Source organism: Cygnus olor, chromosome 1 (genome assembly GCF_009769625.2).
Source record: "Cygnus olor isolate bCygOlo1 chromosome 1, bCygOlo1.pri.v2, whole genome shotgun sequence".
In the NCBI taxonomy this organism is placed as follows: domain Eukaryota; kingdom Metazoa; phylum Chordata; class Aves; order Anseriformes; family Anatidae; genus Cygnus; species Cygnus olor.
Window position 1 is genome coordinate 175,356,972 of NC_049169.1, and position 21,676 is coordinate 175,378,647.

Genomic DNA, 21,676 nt, shown 5'->3' on the forward strand with positions numbered 1-21,676 from the left:
TAAACTGAATTATATCTCATTGGATAATTTAACATTTAAAGTATCCTAGTTTGGACTGTTTATTTACTAAGCTATGGTGGTTTAACGCTGATAGGTAGTTTCAAAATGCTGCTCTCTCACTCCCTCTCCTCAGAAGGATGGAAGTAAAAAATACAATGAGAAATTTAATTAAATATATATATTTATATATATATATATATAAACTCACGGGTTGAGGTAAGGACAGGAAAATCACTCACCAATGACCATCACCAGCAAAAAAAAAAAAAAAAAAAAAAAAATCAGCATAAGGGAGATTTATAGCTATTCATAATGGACTACAGTGGTGAGAACTAAATGCAACCTAAAAACACCTTTCTGTCCCATCCACCCTCTTCTACATCCTCCCCTTGAGAAGCACAGCAGAACAGGGAATGGGTGTTGTGGTCAGTCCATAACAGTTCATCTCTGATGCTCCTTCTCCCTCGCTTTCTTGCCCTGCTCCAGTGTGGGGTCCCTGCCATGGGATCCTACATGGGCTACCCACAGACTACAGTTCTTCAAGAACTGCTCCACTATGGGTCCATCCATCAGGAACAGACTGCTGTAGCAGGGGTCCCCCAGGTCCCCCACAGGAGGCAGCTCCCCACAGGCCCCCTGCTCCTGTGTGGGCTCCTCTCCACAGGCTGCAGCTCTGGCCCGGGGCCTGCTCCTGTGGGGGCTCTCCATGGGCCGCAGCCTCCTCCAGGCCACATCCACCTGCTCCACCGGGGGCCCCTCCACGGGCTGCAGCGTGGAGATCTGCTCCATGTGGGACCCATGGGCTGCAGGGGTACAGCCTGCTCCACCAGGGGCCTCTGCACAGGCCGCAGGGAAACTTCTGCTGCATGCCTGGAGCACCTCCTGCCCTCCTTCTGCACTGACGTTGGGGCCTGCAGGGTCATATATCTTTACATTTTCTCATTCCTCTCTCCCAGATGCTGTTGTGCGGTACATTTCTCCTTTTCATTCCTCTCTCCCAGATGCTGTTGTGCGGTACATTTCTCCTTTTCATAAGTATGTTCTCACAGCCAGTGTTACTCATTGACTCAGTTCTGGCCAGTGATGGGTTGCACTGTGCTGGCTGGAACTGGCTCTTACCTAACATGGGGCAGTTTCTAGACTCTTTTCACAGAGGCCACCCCTGCAGCCACCCTCAGCTACCAAAACTTTGCCACATAAACCCAACACACAAACAGAATTTGGTATTGATGCCTTTGCAGTCTGCTCTTTAATTAGAGTTTCAGAAAACCTTAATATTTATGCAGCAGAGAACTAGTGGCTGACATGAATGGCCTGATGTGTTGTAATGAGCTGGGCAACAGGACATACTGTTTTTATGTATTTACTTATTTTGCATATTCAACTAAATATTTGCCTCTCTAAGGATATTTAGGTACAACTGAATAACGGTCCAGATGAAGGCACAAAGATGCATTTATCAACTGATTACATTTGATCTAAGTACAATGCATTGCACTTTCTTAAAGTGACATGAAAAATGAAAAATTTGGAAATGCACACTTCATCTCTTCCTGTTTTGTATCCAATAAAGAATTAAAAAATAAAAATAAAAATGCAGCAACAGAATTAGGATCAGAAACACAAAGCTTCTTTTTTTTCCCATCTGACAACTTTCATGTCATATGCCACATTTCCTTTTAGTTGCTTGATCTGTAGTCCTATAATATTTTTATTGCTGCAGTTACTGGAGTTCAGACGTAGGAGAAACCAGTATCTTTTTTTTTTTTAAACACTACCAAGCCAGAGATTAAAGGTTCAAGTTCCCTGGTACAGTGCTAGCCCAAAAGGTGGTTGAAGAACAACAAATGTATGTGATTTAGCAAAACTCTGATTCTCCTCTACTCATCTATGAACTCTGATAGTCACTCCATAGCTCCCATCTATGTTTTATAAACATGAATCAGAGTGTTACCTTAACAGTCTAAAGAGCACTGTATTTCAGAATGGATACACTGATAATTGTTACATGACTCTTGCGATGAAATGGTGCTTGAACCCTGTGCAGTGTAAGTCTCTGAGTCTTGAGCACTGAAAATAAAATTGGTATCACAAAATGCTGACACCTATATTTGATTTAATCACTGTAGGGTCCCTGTGAAATGAAGGAGAATGAGAAGCACTTTAGGGTATAGTTTATTCCCTATGTTATCATGATAATAAATCACATGAATGCTCAAGGAGTAGAGGGATAAGTGTTTTTCTCTCTCTACTGGTCATAGAAGGTGACTAGCATTACTAGTTCAAACATAGCTGTCTACATTGGAAAGATTTAAAGAGATCAGTCAGACTTAGATGGGATGTGTCAATCTCTAAGTATCCTCAAGTCTTTGTCTGGGGTGCCTTTGAGCATTAGTATCACTAAAGAATTACTCATCCCCGAGTGCTATGGCACCATTCTGGCATTGCATTGTGTTTGCAAAGAGCTGAAGCAGAAAACTTCCTTTTCCTTTTGGAACAGACAGCAATGTATTCATTTGTGGAGGTCGTGAATAGACTACTTTTGAAAGAGACAGCCATTTCTCTGTCATTGCATCACATACAAAGGCTCTGTAAGTGTGTCTGCTGTCACTGAGGCCACTGGAACTGAATTATATGAAGAGCTTCACCCGCTCTTGCAAAGCACATTGCCCAAGAGAGTAAAAAAGTGTCTCACAACCACAAACCCTTTTCCAATCTCATGCAAAAGAAGTAAGTTTAATTGTCCATATTGCAACGCATAGTCACAGTTAATTTCAGGTTATACATGTACTGGGAAAAAAAAAGTGCATTCAAACATTTTCTGGCAAAGTACAGCCATATTTTCAAAAAGTCATGTCTCAGACACTATTATGAAAAGACAGTGTAGTGTTTTTCAGAAAAACAAATAATAATCTAGTTCCAACCAAAGTCCATATGGTCTAACGACAGTCCATTATGAGCTTGTTCAGATCTGTATGACCCAGTGGGAACTGCATGGAGACTATTGAAAATAAGGTGATTCAGAATTAGAATGAGAGCTTTTTATCTTGTGCCAAAATTCCATGCAGATATATTAGACAGTACTGGTGTTTGAATTTGGCGTTCATTCATAACCCAGGTTTAAAATTAACAGTCTTTTATCCAGGAACAATATTAGGACTCCTTACAACTTGTTCTGTGTGGATTATCTCATTATAAGACAACTGAGGCTATAAAGATCTCTATGTTGTCATAAGATCTTTAGTCTGAGATATCCCTTTCACTTCAAAAATGTACACACTGCATAGCAAGCTCAGTGAAGCTTGGACAGTGATATTAGATATTGTCTTCATTGCCTGCAGTAATATAGCCTTTGACTGGTGACCTACTGCCACATATCAGATTATCTGTAATAGCAATAGTGGAGGAGGAAGAAACAGCACTTTTATTTTGCAGGATCAGTCTTCTGCACTCAGTCTTCAGTGGGAAGAAGGGACACCTACAGGGGTATATACAAAACTGTCTCTGTAGTCTCATCACACTTAAAAATAGTACATATTTAACATATTATAAATTGTAAACATATAAAACTTTTGCTTAGTATGTCTTGTGCATCTCAATAGTTGTCCAAATTTGAATTCTAATACCACTCTATGTATTTGTTCTCCATGAACTGTGTATGCTCTGTCTTCTTAGTTGATGGACCAAATAATAATAATAATAATAATAATAATAATAATAATAATAATAATAATAATAATAAACACAACAACAAAAAACCCTCACACACACACACAAAATAAACTGATTCTGTTCTCTGTTACTCCAGAATCTTTTCTGGATTGTTCTCTTGGCAGCCTGCTGTTGTGAAATTTATTAAAAAGCTATTTTCCTTGGAGCCTCTTGTGTAATCTCCATCAGCAAGGCTTTTATTCTCATCAAAAATAGAAATGGGTGTGTTTACTCTTGGTACAAATGTGTTACCCTATCTGGTTTTACAGTTTAATCTTACTAGTGTTATCATTACTTTCATAAATATGTAGTGCATATGTTCATAATGCCCTAAACTGTAGAGAATGTAGTTAGATTTCTAGAGACCAAATCTGAAAATGCTAGCTGAAATTACTTGCATAAACTATAAGATTCAGCCCGAAAATATGTATTTCTGATTCTTCTGCCAGAAACATGCATTGGTTCTAATTTTTTTGATGCCCCAAGTTGTTATGAAATACTGAAGATAAAAACTCTCCAGACATTTCACACAAAGTTTAGGAATTACTTTAATCTTAAACATCCATAAAGACAAGGATAAATGCGTTGACCTTAGATGTATTGGGATTTTTTCTAGTTTGGAAGCCTAAAATGGTGAAGTTCATTGTCACTTGCATGACTTCATGACTTCAACACTTATACTTAATTTTCCATGCACATTTGGAAATATTTCACATAGTCATAATCTTTCTTGGTGAAACATTGTGACAAGTCTTGTAAAGTTGCTTGCAAGTTTGTGTCTGCTCCTTTTTGAATCATCTTGTACTACAAAGAAGAGCTGGCTCCATTATCTTTGTAAGCTGACATAAAATAGTTGTGCAAAACATTTAGATTGCCCTGTACTCTTCTCATCACTCATTACCTCATCAAATCTCTCTTCATAGGGCGTGTAGTGTGCCTACACTATTTTGACAGTAATCTTTGGATGCTTTCTACATCCAACTTCAACTAGACTAACCTAAACTTGTGCAGTACTCTGAATGTAGTCTCAATAGCACCATGTAGAGGGAAACAGTAATTTCCCCTCTTCTCCTACCCACTCCTTTTAAAGTAGGCACATATGCAGCTTCTCTTATTTACAGTGAGTACACACAATTGACTTATATTAAACTTGGTACCCACCCGTAACCTCTAGACATCTTTCAGTGGGGAAAAATCAGATATAAACAACATATATATATAATAGAATCACAGAATAACTTGGGTTGGAAGGGACCTTAAAGATCATTCAGTTCCAACCCCCCTGCCATGGGCAGGGATGCCACTCACTAGATCAAGTTGCCCGGGGCCTTGTCCAACATGGTCTTGGACACTTCCAGGGATGGGGCATCCACAGCTTCCCTGGGCAACCTGTTCCAGCACCTCACCACCCCCTGAGTGAAGACTAACGCCTAATCACCTAATCTAAGCTTTCCCTCTTTTAGTTTAAAACCATTTTCCCTTGTCCTATGATTATTTGCCTGAGCAAAAAGTTGTTCTGCATTGTTTTAGAACTTTTAGAACACCCTTTAAGAACTGAAAAGCTGCAATGAGGTCACCCCAGAGCCTTCTCTTCTTCAGGATGAACATCCCCAGATCTCTCGCCTTCCATATATGTATATATATGTATATATATATATGTATGTATATACCAATAAGAACACAAACCAGGTGCTTTTTGCTCAACATTATACATACACAATTCAGACCAAGGGATAAAAATATTGGACAGAAATGATACTCAGGCTGATGCTGGAAGGCACCTCTGGTTGGTCCACACATCTTCACTTTATCTATGAGGATGTTATGAGACAGTGTTGAAAGTCTTTACTGTAGGTAAACAATGCCTACTGCTCTGATCTCATCCACCAGTCTGGTCAGGAGCTTATTTCCTCTTATGCTTATTAATCCTAATCATCATCTTGTCATTCATATGGCTGGAAATAGTTTCCATAATTATTTGCTCCATACCCTTCCCACAGACTGAAGTGAGTCTGACTGGCCAGTAGTTTTGCAGATCCTTCTTTTTACCTTTTTTTTACCTTTTACCTTTCCAGAAAACTTTCTCACTCAGGCACTGATACACAAAATAGTACTGTTATCAAAGCCTTGTATTCCTCTGAAAGCTAGTCTAAGTGAATAAATTGTCCAAGAATGTATTTTAAGCTGTATCATGAACCAGGTGGTCTGGCCTACTATGAGCATGCCTGTAAATGTTGCTTTTGAACAGTTTATAAATCTATCTATATATATAAATTTTATTTAATTTTATTTTACTTTTATTTTGAGAAAAAGGCAGTCATATCAGTTTATCAGTATAACACAAGTTCACTCATGGAGATAATGCTCTTAGACATACCATTCGATTTTTGGGTGATTCTGTGTGGAGCTTGGAGTTGGACTCAATCCTCATGGGTCTCCTCCAGCTCTGTATATTCTGTGATCCTGTGACTCCTGATTTATGAAAGTGATCACATGGTCATAATTTGGCCTACAAAGAAGGTTGAGGAATTGCTTGAAGAACATCATTTTTCTATTACTGGTGCAGTTAAAGAACAACAGCAATGAATTCTGTTCACTCGTGTCAAGCAGTTAGGTTTTCCCTGAGTGTCCTGGTTTCAGTTAGGACAGAGTTAATTTTCCTCCTAGTATCTGGTAGGGTGCTATATTTTGGATTAGAATGAGAAGAGCGCTGATAACATGCTGATGTTTTAATTGTTGTAGAGCAGTGCTTACACCAAGCCAAGGACTTTTCAGCCTCTCTCTGTCCTGCTAGCGAGCAGGCTAGGGATGCAGCAGGAGCTGGGAGGGGACAGACCCAGGACAGCTGACCCAAACTGGCCAAAGGGGTATTCCATACCATCTGACGTCATGCTGAACAATATATAGGGGTGGCTAGCCGGGGTGGGGGGGGGCAGCTGCTCAGGGATAGGCTGGGCATCGGTCAACAGGTGGTGAGCAATTGCATGGTGCATCACTTGTTTCGTACACATTATTATTATTAATACTATTATCATCATCATCATTATTATTATTATTATTATTATTATTATTATTATTATTATTGTTATTATTATGTTCCTGTCTTAATAAACTGTCTTTATCTCAACTCACAGGCTTCACTTTCCCGTTTCTCTCCCCCACCCCAGAGAGGGAGGGGGGAGGGTGAGCGAACGGCTGTGTGGTGTTTGACTGCCAGCCGGGCTAAACCACAACACTGAGACTACTCTAGCAGTTCTCAGTAGAAGAAAGGACCATTATAGGTAGATATTTTAATAGAAAGATGAATCAAGCACTAATGACTAAGTATTTCTCCACATCAGAAACATAAAGCTATCTTCATGAAAGGTATATCTCACAAATCTAGTTTAGTCATAGGAGTCAGATGAGTGAATGGTAGCGTAAAATAAGAAATGGAAGACATTTTGTGTTCACATAAGGCTTGTATATTCTTGAAAGACATCTGTTAAAAGTTATTTTCCTTGTGTTTAAGTTAAATTTCTTCCAATAACTGCATTATTTTGTGTTCTCTTTGAAATATCAAGTGTCCTGCGGGCAATCCATTGATTAGATATTCATCAAACATACACATCACAAAGCCCAATTATTCTAACTTCATGCTGTATATCAGTATTAGAAATGATTTATAATTATTATTCCTATCTAGGAGAAAGTATATTGTCCCGTGATTGACAAGCTCTGTTCTTAGATTTGTGTTTCAGTTGCACAGATATATTACAGATATAATTCCAGAAAATGTCTGTTGTGAATGCATTTTTATCTATAAAGAGAGTTCAGACATTAGTAAGCTGGTAGAATTTTTAAAATCCTCCAACAATTGCAAAGATGATTAAGGTGTCTTTTTTTTTTTTTTTTTTAACCTTATCATATCTCTTTTTACCCTACACATTTATGATATAAAATACTCAGTGATATTATGTCTTTTCTGATGATGTTCACGAGAGACAGTCCATTAAATAAAAGTATTCTAAAAACTGGTGGATTGTATTGTAGTTTTAAAGTGGTGATTCAATCATTTGATGAGTTCTTGGCAATTGTTCTTCAAGTAGGTATAGATATGGACAGATTTGGAAATCTTCAGCTGATTGCATACAACACATCAAAAACTCTGCCTGGTAGGGGAGAAAGGAGTTGTTATCCAGTAACAACTATCAAGCATCATTAGGTCTTTTTGCAATAAAGTTATGTCCTGAAATCATACTGAAAAATAGGAGCAAGATGAAATTCCAAAATTCTAGGTACATTAACAATTATGGAAGACTAATAACAAGACCATATCTAGAATGAAAAAAAAAAAAAAAAAAGTCTGTTTTCATATTTTTAATTTCTACTGGAGATGAATGCTAACATATATTATAGTAGTTCATTTTCAAGCAAGAAACCTCTACAAATCAACCCTTTTTTTACACGGTAGGGCCTAAAAGGCTGTACAGCAATCATTATTTCTCATGCTGCACCCACATTGAAGAGTATTTACTCTGGAGAAAGAGAAGCTTTCTACCATTTTTTAAATTATGTATGACACATAAAAATGTTTGCCTTCTAAACACAAGCCACTTCCCTAACCCTTGCATTGTTTTTGTAAAGGAATAAATCTTACCATTTACCTCCCACTTCAGATGTATTCCTTGGGTGCTTCACCAATATTTGAGTCTGTGGAATAGAAATATGGTATATTTTTGTTATTGCATTTGTTATTTCACCTGAGAATTACTGATAATAAGCCCTACGTGTTGAGCAATAGTGGAGAGCGTAACAGCACATTCCATTTCCCATTCTGAAGTATGGAATCAGTGCAACTACTTGATTTGGACTTACATATTCAATCTAATGGAAAATATGCTGCCAGCTGAAGACAGTTTTCACTGGTTGATAAACAGTTCAATGAGTGATAAAACTGGGTGACCCCTACACAACGGTTAGCAGAGAATTTAATAGGAGATTCCTATTTTTTCCCTACAGTCTTTCAAGTCTCCTGAAACAATCTTCATCTGTAAACTACGCCAAGCTTTTTTTATTATTATTATTTTCTTTTATTATTATTATTATTATTTTTCCTTCTCCCCTTCCTTTCTTCGTTTTCCTCTTCCTTGTCCCCCTTTTTTCCCTCTTTTCCTTTTCCTTATTTATTTACTTATTTACTTATTTATTTATTGATTGATTGATTGATTTATTCCCCCCCCCTACCCCCCCCATTCTCTGATACTGGTTCCTATCCAGGTTCCATTCAAACTCATCAAAAATCCTCCATCTGTGTTGATAGCCTAAGGGCCTCTGGTTTCGTGTTTTGCTTGTGTTTTCAAGGCTGCTGCTAGCATCCTTTGATGGTCCATTGGACATTTTTCAGCAGATGGTCCCCGATGATGTATTCTCACACATGGGTTCCTGGCAACCTCAAAACATTATTATCACACATGAAACACAGTAAAGAAATAGTTTATTAAAGGACAATGTGTAAATTATATAAATATATTATGAACACTTTCTTAAACATTTGTCATTAACTTATATATATAATTAAAGGAATGTAATTAGTATAGGTTTTCCTTGATTCTCTTCAGGTTATACAAATTTTTAGGGAAATAAAAGTAGTATCTCCTCAGGAACCCTCTGTGTTTAGGAACAGTGGTCACATGGATTTAAAATAATAGTTAAATGTTGGAGATCACAATAGGAAAAACAAGGGGTACTGAGTATCAGATATCAAATTTTACAAACAAAGGACCTACAATGTCAAAAATAAATTTTCCACTTTAGTATTATCTTTAGGCATGTGGAGGACTCATGAAGCTCTAACTGAATGACAAACAGAAGATGAAGCCGTCCAATCCCCAAGCCACCACAGTCATATGCCAGGTGTCAGTTTTTGAGAATAAGGACAGAAGTCTCAAAGCAAGATGCTGACAAAGAGAAATGTTGTACAAAAGATCTAACATGTTAATATTTCCCTGTGTGGGAATATTACACAGGTCAAAAGAAAAACAATGACATATCCTACCCCTGGGGCAGCCCTCTCAACCCTTGCTGACTCTCAGAAATCCTGATCAGAAAAAAATAGAAGCAAGCATTGTTACCTCATCAGAACTAAATCTGCCATATTAGTTAAACATCTTTTTATTTTCTCATCTCTGGTGTTAAGCAGAAATTCAGGGATTTGTTAGTCAATATATGTGATACATGAGAAAACTGAAGTGGAATTTGAGCAACAACATAAAACGCACTACAATGACTAAAAGGACCTCTAACATTTGAATAATATGTATATATATATTATATATATATATATAAAATAAGTATGGCAGCACATATTTAATCTACTAAAGTAAAAATGTGCAAATGAAGCTTCCTGTTGCATGTTAAAGGAAATTCTGCAGCCTATTATGTGATCTCTTTTCCACATAAGCATAAGAGAAGAGGACATATGCTAGGTAATGATGGAAAGAGGGTTCGGAATCGCTTGCCCCAGAACACATCAAGAATTAGTAAATATTACTCAGTGCTGAATAGTCCTTCAGATTTGGAAAAACACACAAGTAGGCCATAATGAAGCACTTCATAAACCTCAAAGATACAGGGATTTTTTTTTATTTTTTTTTTATTTTTTTTTTTTTGTCCACCTGTATTTTTGGCCCCACGGTTATATAGAAACTGACAGACAGGAACAACATGATTACAGCCTCTGAAAGTGAGTCTTTGCTGAATGCTTTGTTAAATAGTTTGTGTATGTGTATTAGCAGGCTAATTTCCCGACTTTCAGGCAGTCCACATATCATGTGGACTGGCTTTAGATGCTGAAATCCCTAGAATATGGCAGGCCACATAGGGAGGTTATAGTCAATATACAGCAGCTTCTCTCTCCTGCTCCTCTCTCTTCACCACCTTTCTTGGTGCCTTAGACCTTGGAGGATAAAATCCACCAGTCAGGCTAGCAGGTGACAATTCCTGGTAAAATCAACAACAACAACAATATAAAATTTAAAAATCAACATTTTATTAAAAACACCAATCACTTCTCCCTACTAGATATAATAATGTTTACTCAGTCAGCCATACAGAGGTCATACAATAATCAGAAATCAGCAGGAGAGTAACAGCCAGCTTTGCTTAGTTCCCATTCTGAGGATGTCATTTTGTTCTCCACACTGAACATTTATTTTAAAGACCATTACAATGAATAAAGGATTTTTGCTTCTCTTTGGACTGAACTGTTAAATTAAAGGGAGAACCAAAATGCTCTTTCAATGATAGCTATAAGGATATCAGCAAGTTGTGAAGCATAAGAAAAATGGTGTTATAATATACGCAGTTTGGAAGCTTTATTTCAGATTAGCTCTTGTCTGGCCTACTGGATTGAATACTATCCTGAAGTGGGAGTACATTGAGCTCCTGGAACACAGTTTTGAGTTTATTTCATCCGAATGGATTAAATCTGCATTCTCCAGAATAAGAACCTAAGCACAGGAAGTGGATGTGATCAGGGGATTTACTTCAGAAGTACTCCTTTGATCCAAAGTAAAGTAGAGATGTTGATGTATGAACAGGCAATTTCTTCTTTGGTTAGAGTGACATTTTCAAGTAGCTGACAAAATGTAAGTCATATTCACAATATGTGTTTGTTTTTCTCACTTTATAATGTAATAAGGTTATTCTGTGGTTTTGTTTTTGTTTTCCTTTTATTTTTTGTAAATAAGATACCTTCACGAACTATCACTCAAGGCATCTTTTTTTTTCTTTTTTTTTTTTTAGCCATGAACATTTTGCAATGCTGTTTTTAGATAAAATTACTTCTCATTTGAAAGAATCCAAACATGAAAACCACATAATTTTACTGTAACAAAAATCTACTGGATGTAATGGGTTACAATTGGCAAAGAGCAAAATGTTTTGTTAAAAAAAAAAAAAAAAAAAAAGCTACTTGCTTGCTTCTCCATCCCCACAAAGGGATGGGAGGTGAAAATAAGAACAGAAAGTTCACGGATCAAAATCAAGATAGAGTATTGGCTAGCAAATGCTATTGTGGGCAAAACAGACCTTACTTTGAAAAAACAAACAAACAAACAACAACAACAACAACCACAACTTACTTTCTTGCCAAGTAAAATAAATATTTAATTACTAATTGGGGTACTGGGAAACAAGACAAATGGTAAAGGAGCACCATTTCCTCCTTCCTTTCCCATGCTCTACTTCACTCCTTCACGTCAGACTCCTCTCCCCACCCTGAGTGGTGCAGGGTGGATGAGATGGTGGGAGGTTATAGTCAGTATACAGCAGCTTCTCTCTCCTGCTCCTTTCTCTTCACACTCCTTTCCTATGCTCCTTTGTGGTCCATTCTAAGTGCCTGGAGCACCTGCTCCCCATCCTCTGACCTTGGTGTTTACACAGCTGTTTCTCATTGCTTTTTGTTCTCACTTCCTCACTGTTCAGCATTTCCTTCCCTTTCCTAACTCTGCTTTCCCCAAGGTGCCGCCATCTTGGCTGCTGGGCCCAGCTATGCCCTGTGGTGGGGCTGTCGGAACTGGCTGGAAGCGGCTGTGTGCGGCACAGGGAGCCCCAGCCTCTCCTCACAATCTGCAGCTCCCCTTCTACCAACACCTTGATACAGACACCATTATTCTCATGTCCTTATATCTACAGAAGGTAGCTGTTAGAGGAGTAGCATCACTTTTTCCCCTCCCACTTCCAGTCCTCTTGATAAAAGTACAAATAAAGGAAAAGAAACAGTTGTGCTGTATTCCATGTTAATCTGAACTGCATTCAGTTTTGGGCAACAGATTTTATTTTATTTTTTTAATAAAAAATAAATAAAATAAATAAAATAAAATAAAATAAAAAAGTTTAGAGGAGAGACAAAAAAATAAAATGTTTGAAAAAGAAGACATTTTCAGCTAAGTGAACTGGGCATGTTCATTCTACGGTGAAAGACTGAAAAGGCATATAATTGTCCTTGAATCCAAAAAGCTGTATTTTAAGGAAGATGGGGACCAATTACTGCTTTTAGCAAGTAAGGACAGAAAGAGAGGCAACGGACTCAAACTGCAGAAGAGAACTGTGGATTAAATATTAGGAAAAACGTAAAAGCTATGCTAAAAGTCATGGAGAAGAGTGAGTTGCAGAGAATGAAGTGGAATTGGTCTCACTAGAGACACTGGAGGTTAGGGCCTGACACCCATTCATACGCAATGTTTTAGGAGTCCTGAAAATCAGTCTTGCTGTAGTGCAGTAGTCTTGACCAAATGAACCTTCTCGCCCAAATCATTGCTATATATGACTCCATGCCCAGTGAAAAGGAAAGCATTCTGTCAGTTCCAAAAAGAAGCTTTTGTTTTTGCAAAACAGAGTGCACTGTATCTGTGGGGGGAATAAGTTCGAAACAGGAGGTGGTGCAATCGTGATATATCTCTTTATTTTTATGAAGAAGTTGCCTTGATACACATTCTATGCCAATATGTTGCTTACATTCTGTATTTGTTATTAATTCATGGTGTATGTAGATTTTTAGATACAAAGTGGTGAATAAAGATTTCTATATAACTACAGGATGGAAACAGCAAGAACTGGCAACTTCCTTGTATTGTTTCATCAATGTATTACATTCCCAACTGAGAAAGTAAGAGGAAAGTTCAGTCTCTATACTCAGTCAGCTTCCTACTGGGGATACATGCAGATAACCTACACTTGTTGTAGCATGCAGTCTACCACTTTTTGTAAATCAATGTTATCAACCATTTTCTTATCATTATTGACTTTTTTCCCCCCTAAGGATAGAAAGGAGAAATGAATTTAAAGTACTGCATGATTTTGCATATAAGCACCTCTATTCTGAAATAAGATCCACATACATATTTAAAAAATAACATCAGAATCATCCAGTAGTCATTGGGGATACACACAGTAATATATCTGCGGAGATTTTAAGGATTAGTTTTAAACACAATTACTGTTTTTGAAACACCCTCTTTTCTCTGTGTATAACTCAGTGAAACTAAATTAAATAGGCTACTTAATTCATATAAGCCACAACCAAAATCTGGCATTAGGCCCTTGCACTCTGTTGTTCTCTGTGACTAAGAATCCAAAACCCGATGTAGGTGCAGAAACCTAATCTTATTTTCGCTGATTGGTGTATTACACTGATGTAAATCATTTATTTTCAGTTGAGTTGCTCTTTAATTATATTGTGCCTTTTTAATATACATTTATTATAAAAGTAAAGTCGTCTTCTCTGAAGGTGATTCTTGTATATGAGCTAAACCAAAACCCCATACCTGAACACCCCAAATTGATTCTTGCAGCATGCAACAATCTGTTAAAATACACATTTCAGTTATTGCATTATATGTCTGACATCTGGTCAACGCAGTCTGACATTTATCGGATGATTTTATTTCATAGGTGTTAACTTTTTGAATTGCTGTTTTTAGGATTTCTTACCTTTGCTTTCCTTATCTCCCCAGCGCTTTCTTTTAACATTCAGGTGTTGATGCGGTTTCACCCCAGTTTGCTCCTCCAGGCGTTATCCACCTTTCAGGAATTCTGTCAGTGCTCCCCAAGGCACACAATTCTCCCTGTCAGTTTACCTCACAGACTTCGCAAAACTGAACATTTCAGAAGCTGATCTCAACCAACACTTACCTCCCAGCTGTTCATTTTCCTGACAGACCTGAACTATTCTGCAGAACATTCTGTTATTTTCTTCTTATTCATCATTCTGCTGTATGGTCAAAGAATAAACTGTGGATTCTTAGATTACGTTTCACACCATCAAAGGCTAGGGAAAAATATAAATGTATTTCTTTGTATAGGCAACTTTGGCAAGATACAATCATATAAATCAGGCCCAAAAAAGAGTTTGGATTTCTTATACTTCATTGCTCTCAGACATGAGGAATGTGTTTGATTTTCATACAGAGACACATTTTATTTCTGTGTATAATACATTACCAATGCTACTGTCTCTCTTCCATTGGTTTCTATGCCTACATTGCTGCTTTTAGGGCTATGCAATAATAAAATTGCCAAAAACGGTCTCTCTCACTCTGTGTAGGCAGTATGTATATTGTAATAAGTGGTACTCCAGTACATGGTATCTTAAGCTTAGTGTCCTAACAATGATATAGAGATATTTTTTTTATTATTATTCAGTTTCTAAAACAGTCTGTCTATTACTCTGTAAAATAAAAGGTTGTGGTTGAATGAAATAGCATTTATTCACTTCATATTATGACTATTTTCTTTGCTTCACTAAGTTTCAAATTAGCAAGTGTAGAATAATAAATATATATATATATTTACACTGTTTTGTCATGTACTTGGCATACTAGCTGCTTATTAAACAGTATGCAATATAAAAATCGGAAAGGAAGCTCTCATATTTTGTTCAGCTGCAAATCTACAGTAAAAACAGCCACCAAAGAGTTAAGCTGAAAATCAACTGTAAGGAAAAAGGAAGGGAAAGAAATTAATAAGAAACTTTGGAAGAAGCTGGATAGAACTGTTTCCTTGGAGTTCTCTGTAGACTTCCTGAGACGTTTTTGTGGTTTTTTGTTTGTTTGTTTTGTTTTTCTCCCTGCCAAAACAGCCTAATCTTTTCATTTTGCAACCAGAGAATTAAAAAAAAATCTGTTTTCTTTGTTGTTTTTCTTTCCCTTATTGTTCCAAAAGCCTGGTACTAATTTTTACCCAAAGTTTCATATCACCCACATTCATATACCTTTTCCTGTAATCTTCTTTCTTATCTAAATATCCATACACTTATGGATATTTACACTTATCCATGCACTTACGCATTTTCCAGCAACCCAACACAGAGTCAGGCTGTTGTTGCTGCTTCTCTTGAGAGAGCTGCTGATGGGAGGAGGAGGTGACCCTTTCCAGAAACTATTCTTTACATCTTTAATTCTCTGAAGTGGCAGCAACTGCCTAGTACAGCTATCATGCAGCAACTGTCTTCCTTGTGTGGCCTTCATTCAGTAGCAGCCCTACTGTCTGGCACAGCCCCAATACTGCAAGTTTGGTTCCTATTTCTGTTGCTGGTGTTACCTGTGACCCCTTGCTACAGGTTGGGACAAGATATGTATAAGAGGGAGAAAAGTAGAAAATAAATGTTCATTGGCAGATTTATTAAACTTAGCCACAGAACGACAAAAAATAATTGACAGAAGCAGGTGGAATTGATGGAAAATTGGAAGCAGCTTGGAAGGTGCAATTTTGATACACATTCTGTGCTTAAAGATTAGTCCCATATCCTGTCCTAGATGTTTTTTTCAAAACTCTGCTGAAGTCACTGTGGGGATTTCCATAGAGCTCAGGAAAATTTTACACCCAACTTTTAACATAGTATTGTCCTTTCCTTACTTCGTCAGTACTGAACTAACGCCTCACAGGGTGCTATGAGGCACAATGCATCTTTCTGCAGTTGTAAAACTAACACTGTTTGAATTATAGACAATATAAAATTATTATTATTATTATTAGTAGTAGTAGTAGTAGTAGTATTTTATTATTATTATTTATTCCAGACTTCATGAAGAAGGTTGATTGTGGCCAAAGGCTCAACACAACTAAAATTAACAATATGTAGGTGGGAACATACGTAAGAATGGAAACAGATAGTTTAAACAGTTTAATGAGTATTTAGCTAAAGATAGTAATATTTAAGACTGCAGGGCCTGACAAAATTTATACTAGAGCAATTACAAGACATCTCATAAGCATCTTTGAACTGCTGCTTATAGTCTTTGAGAACCAAGGAGGTTTGGTTTAGTTTGGTTTTAGTTTGATTTACTAGTGAAAAATACTCCTCAGCTAAACCAGTGTTTAACAGAGGGGAAAAAAAAAGCACCTGTGGAAATCTGTGTTAATGAACATAACAGCAACACAGAAAGATGCTGCTAGCTACTTATTAAACAAACAATGTGTAATATTTGAAGACAACAGTGAAATAAGAATCAGCAAATACAGATTTGTCAACAACAATGTTATAAAATAAATAATAAAAATATAAATATAAATATAATATATATAAAATTGTTGTGGTTTAGCCCGGCTGGCAGCCAAACACCACACAGCCGTTCGCTCACCCTCCCCCCTCCCTCTCCGGGATGGGGGAGAGAAACGGGAAAGTGAAGTCCGTGAGTTGAGATAAAGACAGTTTATTAAGACAGGGAAAAGAATAACAACAATAATAATAATAATAATAATAATAGTATTAATAGTAATAATGTGTACGAAATAAGTGATGCACAATGCAATTGCTCACCACCCGTTGACCGATGCCCAGCCTATCCCCGAGCAGCCGGCCCCCCCCCCACCCCGGCTAGCCACCCCTATATATTGTTCAGCATGACGTCAGATGGTATGGAATACCCCTTTGGCCAGTTTGGGTCAGCTGTCCTGGGTCTGTCCCCTCCCAGCTCCTGCTGCATCCCTAGCCTGCTCGCTAGCAGGACAGAGAGAGGCTGAAAAGTCCTTGGCTTGGTGTAAGCACTGCTCTACAACAATTAAAACATCAGCATGTTATCAGTGCTCTTCTCATTCTAATCCAAAACATAGCACCCTGCCGGCTACTAGGAGGAAAATTAACTCTGTCCTAACCGAAACCAGGACAAAAATAAATATAAATATATAAATAAATATAAATAAAATAAATAAATAAATAAAATAAAGTAAATAAATATAAATATATAAATATATATATAATAAATATAAATAATAAAAAATATAATCTCATTTATATTTTTAAGAGGTGAAAAGGATGGGGTAGATGTGATAGAACTCAACAGGAATCTTTATTTAGGAGACGCAGTTGACATAAATTTATAAGAAAACTAGAGAGAAGTGTTCTAGGTCAAGTGATTGTAAAGTGGATGCACACCCAATTGAAATAAAATAAAATAAAAATGAAATGAAATGAAATAAAATGAAATAAAATAAAATAAAAATAAAATAAAATAAAATAAAATAAAATAAAATAAAATAAAATAAAATAAAATAATAAAATAATAAAATTCATGAAAGCTATTAAGGGAGGTGAAGGGCAAAGAGCACCTCCTCCAGATTCTCCAGCTCAGAACCGCTTCTGCCTGGCTGCTGGGGCCAGTGCCTGGGAACCCTGGGTCTCTGCCCAGGCTTTCCCCTTTGCAGGTTCAACCAGTATCAAAGCTAAGCATGTATCTCAGAGACACACAGATGCACATGGACAGAAACAGAACACTGACACAGCTGGCCACAAAGGCTGCCCTGGTCAAGGGCTGCCTTCAACATCACTTACACACAGGACTCACATAAAATGTAGACAGTCAGTTGAGTCCCCACTCTCTGTGTCTGTTAGAGACAGAAGTCCACTAGTGCAGGCACACACACACACACCAGGATCACAAGCAGAAACGCATTTGAGGATCCTTCGAGTACCTGGCATGGCCCCTCTGCCTGGACCCCTGTAGCACCCCTGCCTGGATACCTCAAGTACCAGCTCGGTTCCTCTGCCCATCCAGCATGCCCATACCCAGATCCTGGGCCCCCTTTCCTGATTAATGGGTCACCTACTTCCCAGCTGGTTGACTGAAGTTGGTGGCAAACACATAGCACTCACACACTCATCCCTCATGCACACTACATTCACAAATCCCCATGGCCATACCAGCACAGAACCCATCCCCACCTCGTACCCCAGCCCAGACCCAAGGCCCCTGCTACTCATCGATTAGCCTGGCTTAAAGTTTGCTAAAAGACACACATGCAAACCCTACACACACTGGGTCTGGGGAAGATACAGACATTTGCCTCCCACCAGCAGCTGGCACCAGACACAGACACAGAGCCCCATGCTCATCTCACTCATGCCAGTCACCCTCCAGTAGCTGGTTTGGGAACATACACTGCTCCTGCTAGTGAGCTCCTGCTTTGGGAGTAGAAGATGCCCACTCTCTCCAGTAGCTGGCACCATAGGCTAGGGGTGCGTATACCCATGGTCTGACTCTAGCTGGCATCCAGTCCACTCACACTGATCCTCTCACAGTAACTAGTACTCTGGACTCAAAGTCTGTGGAGCCCTCTCTAGGTCTAGAGAGGACCCTCCAGCTATGGATATTAGAACCCCCACTCAAGTAGCTGGCATGACAGGCCAGGGATGCCTACACCCCTGGTCTGACTCCAGTAGCTGGTACCTGGTCAACTCATGGACGGCAGTCTCCCCAGTAGCTGGCACAACAGGAACAAAGTCTACAGGACTCTTTCGGATCCAGAGAGCTGTTACCCCTCAAACTACTGATGCTAGGATCCTCCACTCCCTCCAGTAGCTGACAGTACAGGCTTGAGATACATACACTCCTGTCCTGAATGCAGTAGCTGGCACCAACTCCACTGGCACACCCACACGTCCTGCCAATGCCTGACACTGAATGCAGGGGCTTTCGCTACAGAAGTGAGCACCACAGGTCAAGGCTGTCTGCTCCCCAGCCTGACTCCAGTGGCTAGCATCCATCTTCACTCACCCGCTTCCAAGTCTCACCTGTAGCTGGCATGTACTCCTTGCAGCTCACATATACATACAAGAGAGTGTGAATACACAGACAGTTAAGAAACACTTAACGAGATAAGGTATAAGAAGATAGGACAGACTGTGGTGATCAGGCTCAGGATTCAGCTAGACCACAGAACTGACTGGCCCTGTTTTATATGCAACCATCCCTTCTGTACCCTCTTCTACTTACTCGCCTCTTTGTTCCTTCTGTTCTTCCTCTTTCCCCCTGCAAAGCCCCATGAGTTTGCAGAGTTCTGCAGTTTCTGGCACCCTTCCAGACTGGACCTCCTTGGTTCACAATCTCATCAGTTGCAAGTTTCATCCTTCCTGGAAGTGGCACCTGTAGTTTGATTTGTTTCTTGTGATACTCTCCCTGCATAGAAGTCCTCAATCAGGTAACCCTGCTGGAATAAACATTCCCATGCTCTCAAAAATTAGTGTGACTGACCAGACTTAGTTCCCACCACTACCTCCTTTTCTTATCATCCCTTGTTGCACTGGAAAAAAAAGCCCTTGACCATATACCCTTAAAAGATCAGACACTTTCCTTCTACATACCCTTACAAAAACTCTCTCTTCAAACTAGAAAAATATTTCAAGTGAGGTTTCCCAGGGCATACTAGCACTCCACAATGCAGTGCTTTATTACAGATAGCTAAATTAATGCAATACTGTTTAAAGGCATTCTCAGGAATGCAGCCTTTCCAGTGCTGACTACTTGCTTTAAAGATATAACATCATTATAATTTTGAACATCGTTTACTCAACGGTAATCTGTATTTGTCTATCTAGCACTGCATTACACTGCATATCCAATGAACCTGTCTTGGAAAAAAAAATATATTTATCATTTACATTAACGTCTTGTATGGTGAAACAGAAAAAAAAAAAAAAAAAAAAAAAAAAAACAACACTTAAATGTGGCTGTAACCAACCAACAGGACTAAAAAGTATATGAAGAATAGGATTAGAATTTATAATGACCATGATCAATTGAAGAAATGGGCTGAAGGTGATAAGAATAAATTTAACATAAAAGTAAAAGAAATATTGCATTTAAGGAGAAATCAAATGTAGAAATCTACAATGGAGATAAAGCTGAATCAAGTTGAGCCTGAGTAAAAACATGAGGTTGTTCTAAAAAAAAAAACAGATCTCTTTTTGAAGCGTATTAAGAAAATGGCTGTAAAGAAGGCAAATATTTCCTCTCCCCTTTGCAATAAGAAATCCTTAAATTGAAACCTAGGAATTATTTATTATCTCCACAAAGCCTCTATCTTGAAGAATAGCCATTTCCCTCAGGAATTATTTTCCCTTCTCAAATGATAGAGAAAACATAGGTGCTCTGAATTGCATCTCAAGAAGGTAATGTATGCAGAAGGTAAACCTATTAATAGTCTCATTTTGTCTTTGTTTAAAGTCCTTTTAAGAAAAAAAAATGGAGCAATAAAAGAAACTGTGTAAAGGTACAGGATACTAGGATACTTAGATGCTACGATAAAAGAAGGTAAAACTCATCTGCTTGTAAATGAGATCTATAAGGAAAGATTAGAGAAACTGGAATTGTTTTGATCTAGAAAAGTGAAAGCTTTTTTATATCATAATACCAGTTTTCAAATATGTAAAGGATAGATACTGAGAGGCAGCAACTTTTTGTTTTCCAGATCAATGAAGAACAGAACAGAAAAAAATGACGTATTTAATTTTCACTCAAGTGGATTTCCATGAAATACTGAGTTATCTTATTCTGTGAGTCAGGAATATAAAACTGACAGAGTAATTTATTATTCAGCACAGAAAGAAAAGTGTATCAAAATCATGTCCATTCACTTTTACTGGACTCCTTGTAAAATAAAGTGGACTGTAAAATGAGTGAATGTATCAAAATCTGTTCGTACTTGAGCTACTGCCTTTACATAAATATGTCTCTGAAATTATCCCAGTTACATGGTGAAAGTGCATATTTTTCCCTGGGTCTAATCCCCAGTAAGTTTAGTATAAATGCTGATAAAGAAATGCAAATTAATCTAACAATCATTTTGTGACATCAGAATGTAACTTGAAGCCAAAGTTACAAAGCCAAAATACACTTCAAAAATTCAAATAGGAACTAGATAGTTTAATCCAGTCTCATACTGGGCTAAAAATAAAAAAGGAAAAATACAAAGGGAATCTCATCACTTTGATGTGAAAGAAATGTAAACTTTTACAAAAAATAGTATACATATTTTCATGTAACCACTGTAACACTAAATGACATACCCACCATTGTGATATGCTATATAGGTAAAATTACCTGTGCCGCTACACAAAGAATAATATATCTCACTTTTCCTTATAAATGAAATGGAAATGTTTGTCAAAATTATCTTTTCATCTCTTTCTCTCCACTTCTGTCAGTGA